This window comes from Hoplias malabaricus, chromosome 12, assembly GCF_029633855.1.
Source record: "Hoplias malabaricus isolate fHopMal1 chromosome 12, fHopMal1.hap1, whole genome shotgun sequence".
In the NCBI taxonomy this organism is placed as follows: Eukaryota; Metazoa; Chordata; class Actinopteri; order Characiformes; family Erythrinidae; genus Hoplias; species Hoplias malabaricus.
Window position 1 is genome coordinate 32,502,038 of NC_089811.1, and position 20,410 is coordinate 32,522,447.

At 42.6% G+C, this 20,410-nt stretch overlaps 1 long non-coding RNA gene across 1 annotated transcript in view; it reads right to left on the reverse strand.

Moving 5' to 3' along the window:
• Positions 1-20,410, reverse strand: part of LOC136710900 (uncharacterized) — a 93,884-nt gene that overhangs the window by 34,548 nt on the left and 38,926 nt on the right. The window contains exons 3-4 of the long non-coding RNA XR_010804680.1: positions 12,050-12,239; positions 9,944-10,208 (exon numbers count right to left, since the gene is read on the reverse strand). This is a non-coding gene — a long non-coding RNA (uncharacterized lncRNA). The remainder of the gene's footprint in view (positions 1-9,943; positions 10,209-12,049; positions 12,240-20,410) is intronic.

Here is a 20,410-nt window from a genome sequence, read left to right on the forward strand (position 1 = left end):
AGAAATTAATGCATTCGTATTCAACACATATTGTGAGCAGCATTTCATTAGAGGTGTGCTAGTCGTATTAAAACTGACAGCTGACCTTTCACATTTCCATGCCTGCCTCACAGGAATGTGCTTATTACATACGTGTTTGAGTCAAAGAGGAGTTAACGGCATAACTAGTCATAATTAAACACACAGACTGACTCACCCCTGACATTCTACCAAGATCCTTTTCTATGTTATTTAATCCTATTGCATTACTAAGGGCATGAGGCACATACTTCACAATGCACAAACCCAAGTGGTTAAGTAGCAAAGCAGAATGCCATATGCAACTGAAGGGCATGTCTCACAACAGACTCTATTTGATTTTCTGTCTCATCTTTATCAGTCATTGTAAAAAGAACATTTAAGTTTAAGTGCTCATTAACCACAGTGCACTTTTCTTGTACACTGAAGTAAACCCACTACAGTGGCCCATATGCTGTACCTGAATATTTGCACACACATTAGGTGTACAAATAAGTTTTGAAGCATTTTTTTTACTTCCTCCCGCTCTTTTGTCATATTATAGAAATAAAAAAAAAATGACTATTGCCAATTTAAAAATTAAGTAGGTTGAAAATGGTCATTTATTCATCACTGCATTCATTATGTGTTTTCAAGGAATAAAGCACTGCAAATGCATGTGCATCAATTTATTCTGTTCTTGGGGATAATGTATCAAACATATTGGTCTTTAATAATAAACATATTAATACTTAAGTGTTTTTTTTTTAATAAAAGTCATTCATTCATTATCAGTAAGTGCTTATCCAATTCAGGGTCACAGTGGTCCAGAGCCTACCTGGAATCATTGGGCGCAAGGCGGGAATACACACACACACATTTTTGAGCTGCCAATCCACCTACCAACGTGTGTTTTTGGACTGTGGAAGGAAACCGGAGCACCTGGAGGAAACCCACACGGACACGGGGAGAACACACCACACTCCTTACAGACAGTCACCCGGAGCGGGAATCGAACCCACAACCTCCAGGTACCTGCTGCGCCACCGTGCCGCCCCTTAAATAAAACTAAAACGATCATTTTGAATACTATACAACTGTTACCATAAAATTACAAAAAAACATAAGATTGTTTGAATTTTGAATGGCAATTTACTTATGTGGGCGTTACAGTGGTGCAGCAGGTAGTGTCGCAGTCACACAGCTCCAGGGACCTGGAGGTTGTGGGTTCATGTCCCACTATGGGTGAATGTCTGTGAGGAGTTTGATGTGTTTCATCTGTGTGTTCTGGTTTCCTCCCACGGTCCAAAAACATATGTTGGTAGGTGGTTTGGTGAATAATAAAAAAAAAAAAATAAAAAAAAAAAAAAAAATACGGACACTACGGACACTTATATATATATATATATATAAGTGTCTGTAGATGTGATTGTGTGTGTGTGTGTCACCCTGTGAAGGACTCCAGGGTGTGTACCCGTCTTGCGCCCAATGATTCCGGGTAAGCTTCAGACCCACCAAGACCCTGAACTGGATAAGCAGTTACAGACAACTGTAATAACTGTACAAATGTTCTTTATCATATTATACACTTTACTTCAAGTCCTGTCAAAACCCTACACTTTAGCTCTCACCACGACCCTGAAATGGATTAAGCGGCAATGAAGATGATGATGACTTTAGTTCTTTAAAATCTCTTAATATTTGCTCCATTTGTTCTACGCTTGTTTTTATTTGGAGTAATTGTTATAGTCTGTGCGTTTGTCTGGATGTTCTACTCTGTTGTCATTCATGTGTATCTCTGCCAAAACAAATTACTTGTACATGCAACGTAAGTGATTTAGATTCTGATTAATGGCCTTGCAAACTTGTCGTGTCTGTTTAGGATTTGTCATGTACATTTACATGTGTGCACTGACGAGCAGACATACCTCATATGTAATATTCACTCTGAACAGCGTGGGTGCGCGTGCCTCGGGATGCCCTGTCCCATTCGAAACTATAGCCTATTGTAGTGGGAGGAATGTGTGAGATGGTGTGAATGTCAGAGGTTAAATAATCCAGTCATGATCTCTCCTCCAGCCTCTACTGCCTGTTTAAGCTGATCTTGGAGCAGGCTCACAGATGGGCCTCAGGCCAACGTGGAGCCTGCTGTTCAGGTGGGCCTGTTAAGGCTTCAGGGTGAGAGAGTGTGGCCCTAAATGGCCCCCCGTGGCCCTCGTCTTTCTCTCTCTCACCTGGGGCAACAGCGCACGTGTGTGTGTGTGTATTTGTGTGTGTGAGGTCTGCCAGGTGTGGCATGTGGCACGTTTGTCCTCTGGGCTCCACTGTGCCTCTGGCCACATGACACACAACCACACACCACCTCACACACACACACACATACACACTCTCAAGTGCTCTGAGGCACGGGTCAAACACAGAGGTGTGGAGGACCAGCTGGCAACTCCCTGTTCCTCAGAGCACTGAGAGCATGAGGCTCAAATATCTCTCACCCTTTCGCTTTCTCTCTCACTCTCTCAGCCAAAACCACATAACACAGACCGCCACCGCAATATGGGAATTCAATAAAGAGGGTATTTTAGCCTCGACAACCTACTGTACCCCTGCAGGCACTCTGTGTTGAGTTAAAAAGAAACTGTTGCTTTAACAACACACAGACTTCTAACACATTTTCCAGCCTGGTAAGTGGATCCAATGATAGAAATAAACAAATGTAAATAGTTCCTCTGTTGATCTCCACTATCTAATGTCAGGAAGCCCACAGGACCACCACAGAGCAGGTATTATTTTGGGGGTGGATCATTCTTAGCATTGAATTAATACTAACATGGTAGTGGTGTTTTAGTGTGCGTTGTGCCAGTACGAATGGATCAGACACAGCAGTGAAGCTGGAGTTTTGAAATACTATGTCTACTCATTGTTCACAGGATTAGAAACGCCTACCTTGTTGGACTACCTTGTAGATGAAAAGTCAGAGATAGTGATCACGAGTTACAACCTGCAAATACAGAGGCCGCATTTGGATGGATATTTTTTTAGCTAGGGGACCATCCCCAGTCTAGCAGTGACATTGTAACAACACACACTAACACACCACCACTATGTCAGGTGTGCGGAGAAAGAGCCACCACCCCAATAATGCCTACACAGCGGTGGCCCTATGAGGGCACAGATCATTAAAGAACAGGGTAAAGGGGGGCAATCAAAGTATGCAGTGCAACAGATGGACTACACTTTGTAATTGTAGAAGAGCAAAGTGCACCTACATGGCAAATGGAGCTCATCAAATGGAAAATGAGTGTAGGAACACTGTGTTGTGGCTGAAATGTGACTGTGTGTGTGTGCAAACAGGTTTGGACAATGAAAATATATAAATAAAAAAAATAATTTAACAGCCAATCAAATGAAAGCATTTAACTGGTTTCTCACTTAGGTGCATCATGACCTGACAACTACTTACAGTGTGATTCTGATTTATCGGGCCACAGAATACTCTGGATGCTTTAATGATATTATGTGCTCTACTTTGGGAAATTCCCAAGTCCTTTACTATTTTAAGTCATGAAACATTCATCTTGAATTGTTTAACTATTTTCCACTTAAATACTCAGCCTCTCTGAGATGCAGTTTTTAAAACCAATCACATCACTGACCCATTACACAGTTAGGATCAGATTTGAAACATTCATGAAACTGTAATGTTTACTGGAAATATTGAGCTAATTTGAATTTCAGCAACATGTTCCAATTCTCTTTTTATTTACATTTTGCCCAGTATCCCTTCTTTTCCAGAAACGGGGTTTGTATATATCAGATAATTAAAGACCAAGCATTCTGAAAAAAAAAAAAAAAAAAACATTCAAGAGCATCAAACAGGTTTCTACTGTCTGCTAAAAGCTAACCCCCCACCCAATTAACTCTTATACATTGGGTCACTGTGCCAAACCTCGTTGGTTTTTATACAACTGGCTTAGCAAGCCTAAGAATAAACAAAATAGATCATAAAACTCATAGCCTGTGACTCAATTCTTTTTTTGTGGATGATACCGTAGACTTTTTCTACTGTATCACAGAAAAGGTGAACAAATTTAGTGCTAGCTATGATAAAGTTTTTAGAATGCAATACATTGCAGTAGTCTGACTATGGGGCAGTACACCAATGCTGACGCATTACTGATCCATGGGCACTCATGACCCTATGTTTTTAGATGCTCCCACCAAAATATTGCCCATCACAACTCGACCCTTACACTTGCCAATTTAGCCTGTTTCCAACACACCATCTTTAAGAAGTGTCTAATATACCCAGCTCTGGAAAGGTGTCACTATATATACACTTCACATGTCAGTGGTTTTAATCTTGTGGCTGATCAGTTTATACCTCTAACACACACACACACACACACACACACCAAAATGATCCTGCACTCTTGCTCATAATGGCACAAAAGCTTGTTGTCTCCACCAATTACAGATGTCAGAGGGCCTATTCTGAGGGCTGTGATCTCCTTGGCTTTTAATCTGTAAGATAAAAGATCTCTGCTTCATTAGCATGTGTTTCTCCCTCTCCCTGCAGACTGTACGTCTCTGCACACAGCCCACTCAAAACACACACACTTTCTCTCTCTCTCTCTCTCTCTCTCTCACACACACACACACACTCACTCCAGAGGCCATTAGGGCCTCACATTAATGATGCATAATTAGCATATGATGACAAATAATAACAATGCACTGTATTCGGTGTAATGGGGGCTGGGGCAATAACATGGCGTCCCACTGTTCCCCCCTACATAACGCACACTTTATTTATGTCTCAGAGCTGAAGCTGCTGCTGTGAGGAAGAAACGGGCTAAAACACCATCTACGTGCATAAATTATTCAAATGTACAATTATTTATAATAAGGAGCGTTACACCAACATTGGAAGTCAATGTAATTTATGCTAGGTTAATCTAATCAACAAATTGTTCCAACGGTGGATAACGATAATAATGAAAATAGGGCATGCTAATTACACATTTCTCCGACATTTCTGCTCTAAATTACTCAAGGTTGTAAATCAATATGTAGGCCAATGAGGTATTTATAAAGCACTTCTATAAGACAGTAAACTTGTATTGTAACCACTGAAATGAAAGTATTCTAGTCACTGAATCTAAAGCAAAGAGCAGCGATCAATTACTGTGAAGAAGGAGACTTCTAACCAATCAGAAGTAGTGTCCTGTTTCTCCATCCATTACTGTAGCAAACAGGCTCAGCTGTGGCCATCAGACAAAACACACAATTACAGAGCCCGTGTGTGTTTACCCCACATTCATATGCAGCTGGTTCATACACACATACGCACATGCGCACACACACACACAAACACACTCAACTGTCTCAACTTCTCACTCTCATTGTCCATCACAACACAGACACACACACACATCACCAATTACATTTAAACAAACACACCGTCTGTCTGAACTTTAGTTTGCTACCTCCTGTGAAGAGGATGGAGAGATGAGCGAGGGGAGATGGACGGGAGGTAAACTAATGAAAACACCTCCAATAGATGGATGGAATAAATCCATTAATGAAGAGTAGAACCGTAAGGGAAGCAGAAGAAGGGTTGCAACATAGAACAAGTTTGTACATATTTTACATCACTCAGGCTAAAATGTCTGAAGAAAACTTTTAAAGCTCTTAGTGTCACATTTATTAAAGATCTCCAGCATCTGTTAAATGTAGACAAACAAGCAAAGTGGTCTGACTCCAAGCATCTTCTCTTTTCAAACAACTATTGGAGGAAACAGTATAACAAATACCTGAACAGAACTGGAAAAAACAGAACACACACAGTTATTTTTGTATAATACCAAGCAAAAGTTTTTGTGGGGCTTTTGGTAGCTGTTTGATAAGATTTTAGGGGTGCACCATTTTATATATATATTGTATTTAGTGTTAAATTATAATTAATTAATTGACTTTAAGCGCTTATCCAGTTCAGGGTCGCGGTGGGTCGGAGCCTACCCGGAATCACCGGGCGCAAGGCAGGAACACACCCTGAAGGGGGCGCCAGTCCTTCACAGGGCGACACACACTCACATCTATGGACACTTTTGAGTCTCCAATCCACCTACAAACGTGTGATTTTTGGACTGTGGGAGGAACCCCACACGGACACAGGGAGAGCACACCAACTCCTCACAGACAGTCACCCTGAACAGGAATCGAACCCACAACCTCCAGGTCCCTGGAGCTGTGTGACTGCAACACATTCATTCATTCATTATCTGTAACCACTTATCCAATTCAGGGCGGCGGTGGGTCCAGAGCCTACCTGGAATCATTGGGCGCAAGGTGGGAATACACCCTGGAGGGGGCGCCAGTCCTTCACAGGGCAACACAGACACACACACATTCACTCACACCTATGGACACTTTTGAGTCGCCAATCCACCTACCAATGTGTTTTTGGACTGTGGGAGGAAACCCACGCAGACACAGGGAGAACACACCAACTCCTCACAGACAGTCACCCGGAGCGGGATTTGAACCCACAACCTCCAGGCCCCTGGAGCTGTGTGACGGCAACACAGTTATATTATTATATTAAAAAATATTATATATTATGGATATCAGTCTGATATTGATTCATGATTGGGGCTGTTTTGCTCAGAACCTGAAGATGAAGCTAACTGATGTTGAGCAAGGCTGTAAAGCAACATCAAAACTCATTTCTTAAAATTTCATTAAGGTAAAATTGTGAAGGTAAGATCTGAAAGACTAAGAAAACTCTCAGATTGAACAGTTCGTGTGCTGACCCGAGAGTTAAAGCAAATTACCTATTGACATCAAAAACCTGAAAGAAGGCTTTAACGACAGAGAAGTCTTGGTACTGCGTTTTATTTTGCCCTGCAGTTATACAGATCAGATGTGGTCAGACGTGAAAGAAACATTACTTGCAAGCTGATCACATATCAGCACCACTTTAAAATAAGACTACACTCACAAAGGTTTTAGATAAAGTATGTTCAGTATTTGGCAAGGTCTGAGATTTAACACAAAATAAATGGAAAAGTGGAATGATCAGTTCTACTAATTATGAGAGAATGAAGCTGAAAAAACGTCTGGCTTTTGTAACAGTATAATGATGTCACACATACTTCAAAATTTACATGAATACTTCAAGAAGTGAAACTTCACTAAAAGTCTTGTTTCTAGAAAATAATGTCAAAGAAAAACTTTCTAAAGTTTTCACTGATCAACTTGATTGTCCATAAATACAAACAAATTCAAAATTGCATATTGAATTCTTGCAACACACTCATCACTGCAGTTGTGCAAATATAATATTTGCCCATTCTTTAATACAAGAATTCATCTGTGCAACAATGTGTGTTTGCCACTGTCTGATTCTCCTCTTCATGTTGCACTTGGAGACAGATATAATCTGTGTCTACATACAAGGCCATACAGTTGTAGCATGTGCAGAATGAGGCCTGGCACTTCATTCATTCATTATCTGTAACCCTTATCCAGTTCAGGGCGGCGGTGGGTCCAGAGCCTACCTGGAATCATTGGGCGCAAGGCGGGAATACACCCTGGAGGGGGCACCAGTCCTTCACAGGGCAACACAGACACACACACACACACACACACACACACCTACTGACACGTTTGAGTCACCAATCCACCAACCAACGTATGTTTTTGGACTGTGGGAGGAAACCGGAGCACCTGGAGGAAACCCACGCAGACACAGAGAGAACACACCAACTCCTGACAGACAGTCACCGGAGCGGGAATCGAATTGCGACACTACCTGCTGCACCACTGTGCCGCCCTTGTTTAAATAACCATGAACTTCCCCATATTTAATTGTTGGGTCTTGTTGTGTCATATTCTTCAAATAACTTCCTTAATCATACTGCCTCATGTTTCAGTGTATTTTATAGTAATAAATAATATAATATAGTTATAGTAGTTCATTACATAACACATATGTCAGATCCCAAAACATTTCTCCAAATATGGCAAAGGAAATATGGATAATTTCCTCCCACAGTCCAAAAACACACGTTGGTAGGTGGATTGGTGACTCAAACGTGTCCGTAGGTGTGAGTGTGTGTGTGTTGCCCTGTGAAGGACTGGCGCCCCCTCAAGGGTGTGTTCCCGCCTTGCGCCCAATGATTCCAGGTAGGCTCTGGACCCACCGCGACCCTGAACTGGATAAGGGTTACAGATAATAAATGAATGAATGAATGAAAAAATATGGATAATGCTAGTCTCATAATGCTTAAACATCTGCAATGATTCAAATTACTGTGACATTGCGTGGATGTGTTGCACGTAAGCCTTCTCAGTGCTGATATAATAATGACTATGATAGCTCATACATTTGTGACTGGTATTTATTTATGGGTCATTAAATTAAGTTTTATCCTTACTTATACACTCTGGTAAAGCACTGAAATTCCTTGCTTTTAGGATCTCTATGTGTACATTTAAAGTACTTTTTAAAGCCAAGTATAATTTGTTTTAATGCTCTGTAACTTGAGGTAAAGGCAACCACAACCCTCTTCCCTACAGGCGGTCAAACATAAGCCAATACACTATCCATAAATCAGCATGAACACTGTGTTAGTGCAGTAAAAAAAAACCCGCTTGAGATTTTTAAAAGCATATTTGGCCACTTGCTTTGCACCGTATCTCTTTCACATTCTTACTCTGTATACAGCATTTTCACATGCCTGTTTACTGCCTCTACAGCTCAAATTGACTTGCTAATGTTAACTTTTATTCGGTTGCCATGGGTTACAGCTTGGTGTGGTTTGACAGTGGGGCTACAGACAGGGCTGATTAGTAGCAGGCAGCTCTGTCCATCTCTTGCGCATGGCTGAACCATCTGGCCATTTACTCGCTAATAAGCCCCTAATGGCCCAAATATTCACAGCCCTGTCACATAGACATGGCAGAGGAGGCCTACATCTCTCAACTCCTTCTGACATGTTGCTTGTTTCACATCAAAACTCGTCATTTACAGGCAGAGAGCTCAGAGGAGGTAAAAAGTTGACCTAATATACACGGTTAACACACACACACACACGCACACACACAAAACATGCATGGCTTTGTTATGTGCCAGACAGACTGACTGCATGGTAATGCATTCATCCCTTCACTGCCTTTCCTCTCATCCTCCCCACACTTCTTTTTCTCCTCTTTCTCTTTCTGTCTCTCCGTCTCTCGCTCACTCGGTGCACTGCCATGCTGAAGGGGGATATGAGTGCTGTCAATAGGAGTTTGATTATGCACACATCGATTCCACTTTTCAAAAAGGGAGGATTATGCATGGAGAGACAGAAATGGGAAGAGACTAAAAAAGTGGAGAAAAGGGGGTAAAGAAGAAAATATGAGGTATGAATTTGTAAAGAGTTCACGTCTGCTGCTGTCATTTGTCGCCCAAACATTGACTTTTGCCATAAATATTTCCAGATGAACAGATCCAGCTGGAATAGTAATTGGTGACATGCAACTTTAAGTTTAACCTTTGCTGAGACACTGGTGGCAACCAATTAACTAGCCATTGAATAAAAAATATCCCCAATTATCTGTCTCATTACAGCTCCATGGGCCTGCATGCAGAGGAGCCGAGAAGATGTGCACGGAAAACAAAACGCTCTCCATGGGCTTCTAATGACTCTGATCAACTATTAAATGGACATCAATGACCAAGAAAATATGCTCGACCAGACACAGATGGTCTACGGTGCAAAGTAATGGATTCTCAACCTATGTGTTACATAACACCTGAACAGGATATTACACACAAGAAAAATGCCCATTATTAATTAATTAGTTAGAAACTATTAATCAAACAGACCAAAATAAACAGTAGGTCAAGTCTGTCCAGATCCATCATCCTTTGGATCTCAGCCATGTTGGATCGCATTACCTGTGTGTCTGACGCACTGACAGCACGGAGTGAGGCTGGTTATCATCAGCTGATGTGCGAGTGAATGGATTCTCTCTCTTGAAGAGCTGGGTGGTAAACTGCAGTGGCATTTTGACTAGCCACCTCGGACAGAGGGAATGTATACTTAACTCCCTGTCAATCACTCTGCCAGCCCCCGCCTGCAGCTTTCAGCATGGGTAAGGAAGATGGAGGAGTCTGGAGCTTTCTCCCATACACAGAGATGTGATAAGCCACTTCGGTTCACCTGGGAGGAGAGGAGAGGAGAGCAGAGGAGAGGAGAGGAGACAAAGTGAGAAGAAGCAAATGAGAGGAGGGGAGGCTCATACATGACTTATCTGCCTTAAAGCAGCAAGATTGTGGCATTAAACTAAAGGATTTCCTGCATTCTTAAGGCACCGAAGGGGAAACTACCCTGCTTTTTCAGCCGTTCATGGTATTATACATGGTATTATAATCTCCGAGATGCATAGCATCTCACAGGCATAAAACAAGTTGTCTCACAAGGAATGTCGAGAACCATCAAAGTTTTCTATGGAGAAAAGTTTGTGTGGTGTTAATTTGCAGATGAATGCTGTAGCTGGTCAGTTTGGCAGCATAACCAGGGGCAAGACTGTGGGCATCAGGCAATGAAAGCAGAAAGTGGAGATTTTTAAGATATAATAGAGCCTCTAGTACTTTTAATTAGGCTTACAACACATACACACACACACACACACACATGCAAACAGCTCCGGCTCCCTGTCTGCTAGCGTAGCAGCACTGAGGGCTAATTTATGTAAACTTGTTCCATTATGTAGGCTGTTGAGAGTGTCATTACAGCTTTGGCTGGGTTTGGGGCTTTTCCCAACATAAGCACTGCCACTGGCTCTCATTTGCTCTCTCTGTGTTGGATGTGTATCCTAATGAATGTCTTACAACAACACGACCTGCCAGGGCAAATTATCACCCCACAATCTAAACACTGCAACTAAGGCTTTATAATGGCCAAGGCAAAAACTCCAGAGGCAATCATGTATGTCTGGCTGTGCTAAACTGGGTAGCAATAAAGATCATCTTGTGTTAGACCGTATCAGATAGGAACTCTCTTGAAATAGAACGTCTTTATGAACGAAAACATTACGGTGGTAGGAAGGAATACAAATAACAAACGAATATTTCTTCGTTCTTTTATCCTCCCCTTTCTCCCTCTCTCTTTTTTGCCTGTGATTCTCTTTGCTTCTCTTGTTAGGTCATTCTCTGCCATGGATCAGTCCATTTTAGATGAATGTATGTTGTTGAAATGGACATTGCAGATCGGGCTTTGACTGGCGTCTGGGACCTGGAGACCCTCGCTGCTGCTTCAACTGGAGACAGAGAAGGAAAAAGAGAGTGGGAGAGAGTGAGAAAAAGAGCACACTGGTAATGTGAAATATCCAGACATAACCTGTCTCCGTCTGGCTGAGCAATCATGGCGTTTCATAGTCCAGTAGCATCATTACTATATGGTTAGGATGCTGATGCAAGTGTGCTCTCTGACACTGCTGGAGCCCAGCTTCTTTCTTTCTCTCTCTCTTTCAGGCTTCAGGCTGTGGTGGGATGGAGGCAGGGCAGGGCAGGGCAGGCTGCTCTCTGCTCTCCGGGTGCAGGGCGCTGGACGTGTCTGCTTTAATGGAGTGGATGTGACTGTAGCGGGCGTGCTGAGCCAGGCCCTCAGCTGTCACTCAGAGATTCGCGTGTCAGCCTAGAGCTGGGCTGCAGCCGGCCGGATTACAGGGTAGTTACCATAGCTGTCAGATTACTGACAACCTGACACCCGTGCACACTGCTCCCCTCTTAGTGTTGCTTTGTTTCTCTCCAACAAGCTGCAGATGGGAAGAAATACCCAGAAGTAAAAAAAAAAAACATTGGAGAAAAGCATGCGAGAAGGAGGGACGCAAACGGCGAGAGAAAACAAACATGGCCGCTTTAGAGTTCCATGCAACATTAGCTTTGTGATGAAGTAACCTGTGCTTTAGAAAGGGCTCAGCAGAGGAGGAACAAACATCAAAAATCAAGGGGGTGGGATGAAGGAAAGAGGGAGGGATTAACAGAGTAAAAAAGAAGCACCTTCTCACTTCTCTCCTTGTTGTCTTTCACCATTCAGACCAGGTGTTGTGATTGGGCTTGGAATTATCCTTCGGCCACTGAAATGATGGCCTCATTCTGAATCTACACAAGCTCCACACACAGCCAGCTCACACCACTGTCTCTTTTTCTGCTGCTTCTCTTCTCTTCCGTCCCTTTTCTGCTGGAGCCCCTTGTAAAAAAAAAAAAAAACATCACAAATGAACTTCAGTTTCTCTTTTGTAAGAAATTATAGGAAAAAATGGGTTTGATGGTAAAAGGAGTGGCGAGTGTGTGTCAGCACTAAAATCACTTAGAAGATTTCGCATAATGGTGAGTGGAATAAGCAGTGGTAGCTGGAAGTATTTTAATGATGGGATAGACAGTGTGGGTCGGCCACGGGTCAGCGAGTGGGTTTAAATTTTTCATTCGTCACATCTGAGTGACCCTGCATAAGAGACTCTGTCATTCCACTCCTCTCAAATGAGCACCACTGAGAGCGAGAGAGAGAAAGAGAGATAGAGAAGGAAGAAAGAGAAGGAAAGAGATTTAAATCTACATCCCGTTATCTGGAACACCAGAACCGCCCAATTACAAGACCAAAGCAAAAGGGACAGACTTCCTTAGACAGTTGATACGACGCTATTGTACTTTTGAAATTGAGGCGGGTGCTTTGCATCTTTTTTTTTTTTTTTACCCAATTCATATAAAGCTACTGAAGCTGAGAAATATCATTAGCATTTGATTATATTATACTCCTTTAACAACCCACTTTTGTCCACCAACGTCGTTCAGCATTTCTAAAATTTCAGGCACATGACTTCCCAACCCAGTTCCGGTGTATACGAGGTGCTAAGACAGTCCAGTTCTTCGGTTTGAGTCAGAGCAGCTTCACCCACTCTAAGCCCAGCAGAGCGCTGCTGCGTGCCCTGACCCACGCTGTGTTCTCTGTCCTCTCCACCTCTCCGTTAACAAGCACGGCTGCTGGTATCAGCCAGGCCATGATGTGGCTGCCTGGTTAATGAGGCTGGGCTCTGCACACGGCCTCACCGCTAAACAATTATAGTTAGTTAGAGAGCACAGGTTAATATTCCCTCATGTCCCTGTGTGCTGGGCTCGCCCTGGTGTCCTCTGCCAGTCCTAATGAAAGTTATGAGACCTGTCTGCAATGATAAGCAGCCTCGCAGCTCGGCCTGCTCCATTATGCCCTGCTTTCAGCCTATGCTTTGCATAGCCTAAAGCGTCTATTAAAATCCCCTTGTAAAATTCATAAAACAAAAAATGTGGTGGGTCAAGTCTAGAGGGAGCCAGAGTAAGCTCCTTATTAGCAGCCAGTGGAAAACACAGAGCCAATTACATATCCTGAACAAGGAGGGCTCAGAATCAGCATTGGGGAATAAGTATTTCCATCTCTCTCTCTCTCTCTCTCTCTCTCTCTCTCTCTCTCTCAGATTTGGCTGTAGGTGTAGCGTATGGGTCTGGGTCTAGTTTGAGCGAGGTGTAATTATAGCAAGGGTGTTTAGTGGACAGAGCTGCTGCCTTTTCACTTGGAGCCACTCAACTACAAACTCATGTAAATCTTCACTCTGCTCCACATCTTAAATTGGTGGGTTTAGAGGGGATTCCCAGTAGGAGCAGGGGTTCGGAGAGGAGTGCTGAGGAGCCCAGAGCTCCAGAGATATGTAAAGATTCTCAGTCTGGAATTTAAAAGGCTACAAATTAGACCCGACATTAGACTCCCTCACTCGCAGAGCTGGAGGAATGAGAATGAAACAGAATAAATAAGAGTAAAGGCAGCTTTCCCCACTTCTTATAAGATGACATTAATCCTTTCATGTGCAATGACAGCTAACAGCACTCTGCTTCCTCCCCTGATGCTGGCATAAAGCTGGGAGATTTTCTGACATGCTGGAGAAGGAAGAGATTCCATTACTACTACATCCTGATAGAACCCTGCACCTTAATGCAGCAAAGTGCTACATCACACCCTTACACACATGCAATATATTTTTAAGATATAAACAGGACCATAATGAACAGAGAAAATGTGTTTTACCACAGCTGGAACTATGACAGCAGTTTCTTTTGTTAATTGTGACAGAGCAGAGGCCTGAGCTGCTGCTCAAGCATGCAATCGAAATACAGACTGAGCCTTCTGAAAGGATGAGATCAAAGGCTCGGGTCTGCAGTCAAAGGGCTTAAGCCCTTACAAAGGTGTTTGCCTGTGGGTGTGGGCAAAGCGTGTCTGGACTCTGTTGGTGGGACACAAATTCAAATATGGGTAGGTTTTTGGATCATGGGAGGGAATCCGAGCATTCTGAGGAAACCTATTCAAACACAGAGAGAACGCACCAAACTCCTCACAGACAGTCACCCGGAGCGGGTCTCGAACACACAACCCCAGGACACAGGAGCTGTTACAGCAACAATAACTGCTGCACTAACTTGCCACTCAAAATGATCACACAACCCTAAATTTGAAAAAAATGGGACTGCATGGGGAATGCAAATAAACATATAACAGCCATTTTAAAATAATATTTTACCTGTATTTCATTGAAGAATATACAACAGCACATTATCTGTGCCCATGGTGGGTCTGGAGCATATCTGGAATCTGGAAATCAGTCCATCACAGAACACTACACACTCTCCCAGTTACTCACACTTTCACACCTGTTGACATTTTGAATAGCCAATCCACAACATGTGTTTTTGGATTTTGGGGAAGAAACCTAGCATCCAGAGGCAGAGGAAACCCACACAGAAATGGGGATAATACACCAAACCCCTCATAGAATGTGACCCAAGGCAGGGATTGAAAGCAAAAGCACAGGTGCCACACATTCTCAATTGGAAGGTTGGTTTGGACTAAAGGCAGAACATTCCAGCACCTGCACCAACAGCCTGTTCTTCCATATAGAGTGTGGTTTGGCATTGGAAACATGCATGGGAGACCATGGACAAGGTGTTATCTTGAAGGCAGCATATGTTGTTGTATGTGTGTTCTAGCATTAACAGTGCCACACTATTAAAGGTTTACCAAAGTAATCCAAGGCACATGTGATTACACAAACTATAAAGGAAAGGAATTTTGATGGAGTGCTATCTGAGTGATCAGCTATCATGGTTAGCCTTTACATCATTGCTTGTCCTAAACTGCCCTATCCTGATTTTATGGAATGTGTTGCAGGCCTAAATTACCTAAAGGGTTCTGGAATTATAAACTGCTGCATGTTTCCTGGATTGACCAGAGGGGTGGGAGCCAACAGACATGTATCATGGGAGGAAGAATAGTTATAAAAAGTAGGCGGCAAGTTCAGGTGCATGGAGGTAAGTAGTCCTTCGAGCAAAAGGTCTGGTTGACGACACTCAGGTCCTACATAGTGGGGCTGTGCTTCTTGGCAGCAGTGTGAGCTACTCCCAACTGCCCTAAGAGCTTCCCTTATCTAAGTCAAGAGAGTGTTCCTTTCTCTCCAGTGGCAGATGAACTGGCAGATGCACCTGTCAATCATAGGCAAACTCACAGGTAGGGGAGGAGATGAGCACACAGAGCCACAGCTAGCCACAGCGAAGCTGAATGGCCCAATCTTATGGAGGAGCTGAACACACAGCACTAGTAAAATAGCAACTCACGGGCTCTTGGATGTGCAGACCAGCAATGCTTATGGTGACCACAGCAATACAGTTTTTGGGGACAGAATCCCTTGATTGGAACACTGGTAAAAAGTTTGATGCTGTAGCAAATGTATGGTAACATCTACATAAGCTATAAACTCTGAAGGTTGCAACGAAGCATTTTGTCTCTGCTTTTATGGCTGCTGAAAATGTGGACTCCACTTCCCAGAGTTCCTCTGGAGTCAGATGCCATGCACCACAGCCAATCAGAGACTCAGGCGGTGGTCACTGTCACCTGAACACTGATGTGATTCACCTGTTTTCATTCATTCATTCTCTGTAACCGCTTATCCAATTCAGGGTCACAGTGGGTCCAGAGCCTACCTGGAATCATTGGGCGCAAGGCAGGAATACACCCTGGAGGGGGCGCCAGTCCTTCACAGGGCAACACACACACACATTCACTCACACCTACGGACACTTTTGAGTAAACCGGAGCACCCGGAGGAAACCCACGCGGACACAGGGAGAACACACCAACTCCTCACAGACAGTCACCCGGAGCGGGAATCGAACCCACAACCTCCAGAAAAACCCTTTCTCAGTTAACACCAGCTCTTAGTTAACATCTAGCATGCCATCAGAATCATTATATAGGCTTGGATTTTCAGCATCCAGAAAGCTTTCACCAATTTTTTTTACCTCACATCAAGGGACACTTTGAGTAGCCAATCCACCTACCAACTTGTGTTTTTGGGCCATGGGAGGAAACCGGAGCTCCCGGAGGAAACCCACACGGACCCGGTGAGAACACATCAAACTCACAGTCAGTCACCCAGAGTGGGGCTTAAATCCACAACCCCAGGACCATGGAGCTGTGTGAATGTGACACTACCTGCCCAAAGTACAGATTATTTTATTAAATGAGATGAAATTATGTTAATAGGGTTTATAATGCGTAGGAGTGTCAGCAAAATTCATGCATGGCAATGTTGACATTTTATGACAGATTCAAGCCACTAGATTAGGTCTTCACCACCTGCAGAATCTGCCCTTTGCTCGTATACTGAATATTGTAGGAACTTAAATGAACTGTGTATAATTTTCTCAAGGTCTGACATTTTTTTAAAAAAGCATTTGGCAAATCGATTGAAATGTCATACTGCCACACATTTGAAATTATTATAGTCAATGAACACTTCTACAATATTCTACAAATGAATACTTCACAATATAATCAGGGCTTTTTTTTTTTTACCTGGAATTAATCATTTGTCTTTTTGAATTGAATTTTGAAAAATGCAGTGGTTAGTCACATGCCTGAATATTTACAAATATGCTACACCTTAGTCATTTCTCCAAACACTCCTGTGAAATTGTTCTCGTACTACAGAATATTTAAAATTTAATAAAGATTATAATTTGCTGGTTTTAAAGATGGCGGCACGGTGGCGCAGCAGATAGTGTCGCAGTCACACAGCTCCAGGGGCCTGGAGGTTGTGGGTTCGATTCCTGCTCCGGGTGACTGTCTGTGAGGAATTGGTGTGTTGGCCGCGTGGGTTTCCTCCGGGTGCTCCGGTTTCCTCCCACAGTCCAAAAACACACGTTGCAGGTGGATTGGCGACTCGAAAGTGTCCGTAGGTGTGAGTGAATGTGTGTGTGTCTGTGAAGGACTGGCGTCCCCTCCAGGGTGTATTCCCGCCTTGCGCCCGATGATTCCAGGTAGGCTCTGGATCCCCCGCGACCCTAAATTGGATAAGCGGTTACAGATAATGGATGGATGGTTTTAAAGATAGTTCAGGGTATAAAAGCTCATACAGAGAAATGTAACTCTTCCAGTTGCTTTATTTTTTATACATGAAATGTGATTTTGTTTAAAAAATGATAAGCTATTTTATCACCAAAGCTCTAGTTATGACGTCAGTGAAGATTTAATAAAAGTTCAAATGTTTGTTGTCTAAAGAAAAATATAATGGCGATATTGGAGAAAACCCAAATTGTTTTTACCTGATCATAATTGCTCTCTGGACTGTAGTGGGACCACCAGCAAGCAATACCAAGTTGTGTAGAGCCAAAGGCACTAAATAAAGGACTAGAGAAAATAATTTTTTCAGATTGTTCAATAAATACAAATAAATATTTTTTTTCTGTTTCTTAGACGACCGAAGAGTATGAGGTGAAATTCAAATGCAAGAAAGATGAATGGAGTATGGCTACAAAACCCTTAGCTCTCTACAGAATCTGCAAAAGTGAGTGTTACTAATTAGAGTTCATTTTTAAAGTGTCCAAACTTTTGCACATGCCACTTTAATTATGCAAATCAGAAATAAAGTAGCTGTTTGTTTAATCTTTTTTCTCTCCCTTCAACAAACATTCATCTGAATTCTCTCACTTCACCAAAAAATTAAAAAACAATCTACAAAATGTGCAGTTTGGCCACGGTGCCTAAACTACTACATACCGTATCAGCCATTAAGAAAAAAATAAGAAGCACACATGCTTAACTCTTACAAAAACCCATAGCTTTCCCATAAAACATTTCTCTCTATCTTTCTTTTATGTAATTATTATCTGTTAAAACAGATGATTAGGCAGACTACGCTAAATATCAGGATTCAGGGCTTCAACACTGAAATTCAGTACTGAATACTGAAAAATGTGATTTCAGTACACATTTAATATTTAAGTGTTTTGAAATATCATAGATTAAAGGACCAGATCACCATAAATGAGATAATCTGAACAATATGACATGAAATAATTAGTTTGTATTAAGAACAATGGCAGGCTCTGGATGTAAAGGTGACATCACTCTTTGTAGTATATACAAAGCTACTTACAGAGGAATAAAGCTCATCCAAGTTTGTATGTAAAAATAATGAACTTTTCAGTCATACATTTTCAAACATCTGGCAGTTGTGTGTTTGTATCTGTGTTTCAGTATGGACAGTGATTGGTGAAGAGGCTCCCATGCTCTGATCTCACAGTTTGACTAACATCTTAACCTACTTAGTGCAATTAGCGCTTCATTAGAGAGGCTAACTAACTATTGCTTCTCTCCATAATGATTTGCAACAGTGTACACATAAAAGTACATAATCAATGCTTTCCAATTACTCCTCAAGTGCAACCACTATTTCAGATAAACTGGATAATAATATGGAGGTGTAGCAGCCTGTGAGCTAGCAGGAGCATTTAATTGCACTGCTCTTCCTCTCAGCCGCCAGATTTCTCTTCCCTAATGAAGTGTCATCTGGAAAAAAAAAAGTTCTATTGATTTTTTTCTGCGCTCAGCCTCCGCCACAAATATGTAATTATCCGTTTTATATCTGGCAGGGGGATAGGAGTAATCTATAGTATCTAGCCTTTGCGCTTCTCTGACAGGCTAGTATAGCGCTTTTACCCTTTTCAAAATATGCGGCCTTCTGATGAATGAACTTTAGACAAAATGTTGTTCTGTTCGGTGGCGTTTGAGATGAAAACTATAATTCCACAGATGTCGAGATGGGGGTGGTGTACCTGACTGAGATTTCAAAGCCTCCTGTGCATTTTTACAGCGAGTTCACAGGCTAGTTTACGTACACACGGCGATAATAAGAACTGAACGTCTTCATTTCTTTTACTAAATAAAGAACGAGTGAAAAATACTACACATCATACTTCTGGATGAAGAAAAAAAAAACAGCTTAGCGCGCACACTTCCTCCGAAAGACCCTCTTAGACTCTGGTGGTACACACATTTCCCAAGACTTCACTTAGTCTGAGCTTCAGACATTTAAACTTTCGCCCCCCCCCATCCTCTCTCACTCTCCCTCACTCCTCTCCCTTGTCTCATCTGTCTCTCTCTCTCTGTCTGAGGACCAGCGATGGACGAGCAACCTTAAGCCTACCCCTCGCTGTGCTGCCCTTCACCATAATAAAAAGCCATTACCTTGACCGCTGACACGAGGCTGAGTGTGAGGGTCGGCCTGATATTTATTGATGAAACTCTGAGCTCCCAATCTGCTGCACTGAGTGGGCATCATACAGCTGTCAGGCCAGACAGGCCTCAGCGCGGTGACGGCCCTCGACATGGCCCATCTATAATTTATGAACTACACTGAAAACAACCGCCAAAACAACACTGCTGCCCTGCCAGTCCGGGGATTAGCCTCCTCACGGCTAAAGAGCAGGAAAAGTGAGCGTGTACGGATGTGTGAGTAAGGAAACGATACACGTTTGAGGATCTATGTTTCTGAGACTGAGTGTGTGTGTGTGTGTGTGTGAGAGAGAGATGCGGCACAATAGGCTGTGTTAAATATTCAAAAGAGTTTTGATTCTCCGGAAAGTGAGGGAGCGAATAATATAACAGCAGTACTTAGTGAGAGATGTAGAGTAGGTGTGCTGTGGCATCACATAACTGCAGTGCTCTCTTTAAATGTGTGAGAGTTAGAGAGAGACCTAGCCTGGGCAGGACCCATTCCAAACATGACCACCGGCGGACCCCAGTGCTAAGAGTCTTACATCAACAAAAGCTCCTATAACTACTGACACTAATGATTCCATCTTCCTCCACTACGTCCTCCACTCCTACTGCCACTGTTTCACCCCAGAGCAATAAATTACCATTAGCGATACTGCATCTAGTGCCATTTCTCTTTTTAGTGCTACAATCACCTCAACTGCTCCTGCTATTCTACAACCTTCATGAATCTGTTTAATGATGTAGTGATTACTGTAATAACCAAAGGTTGCATTGATCTTACT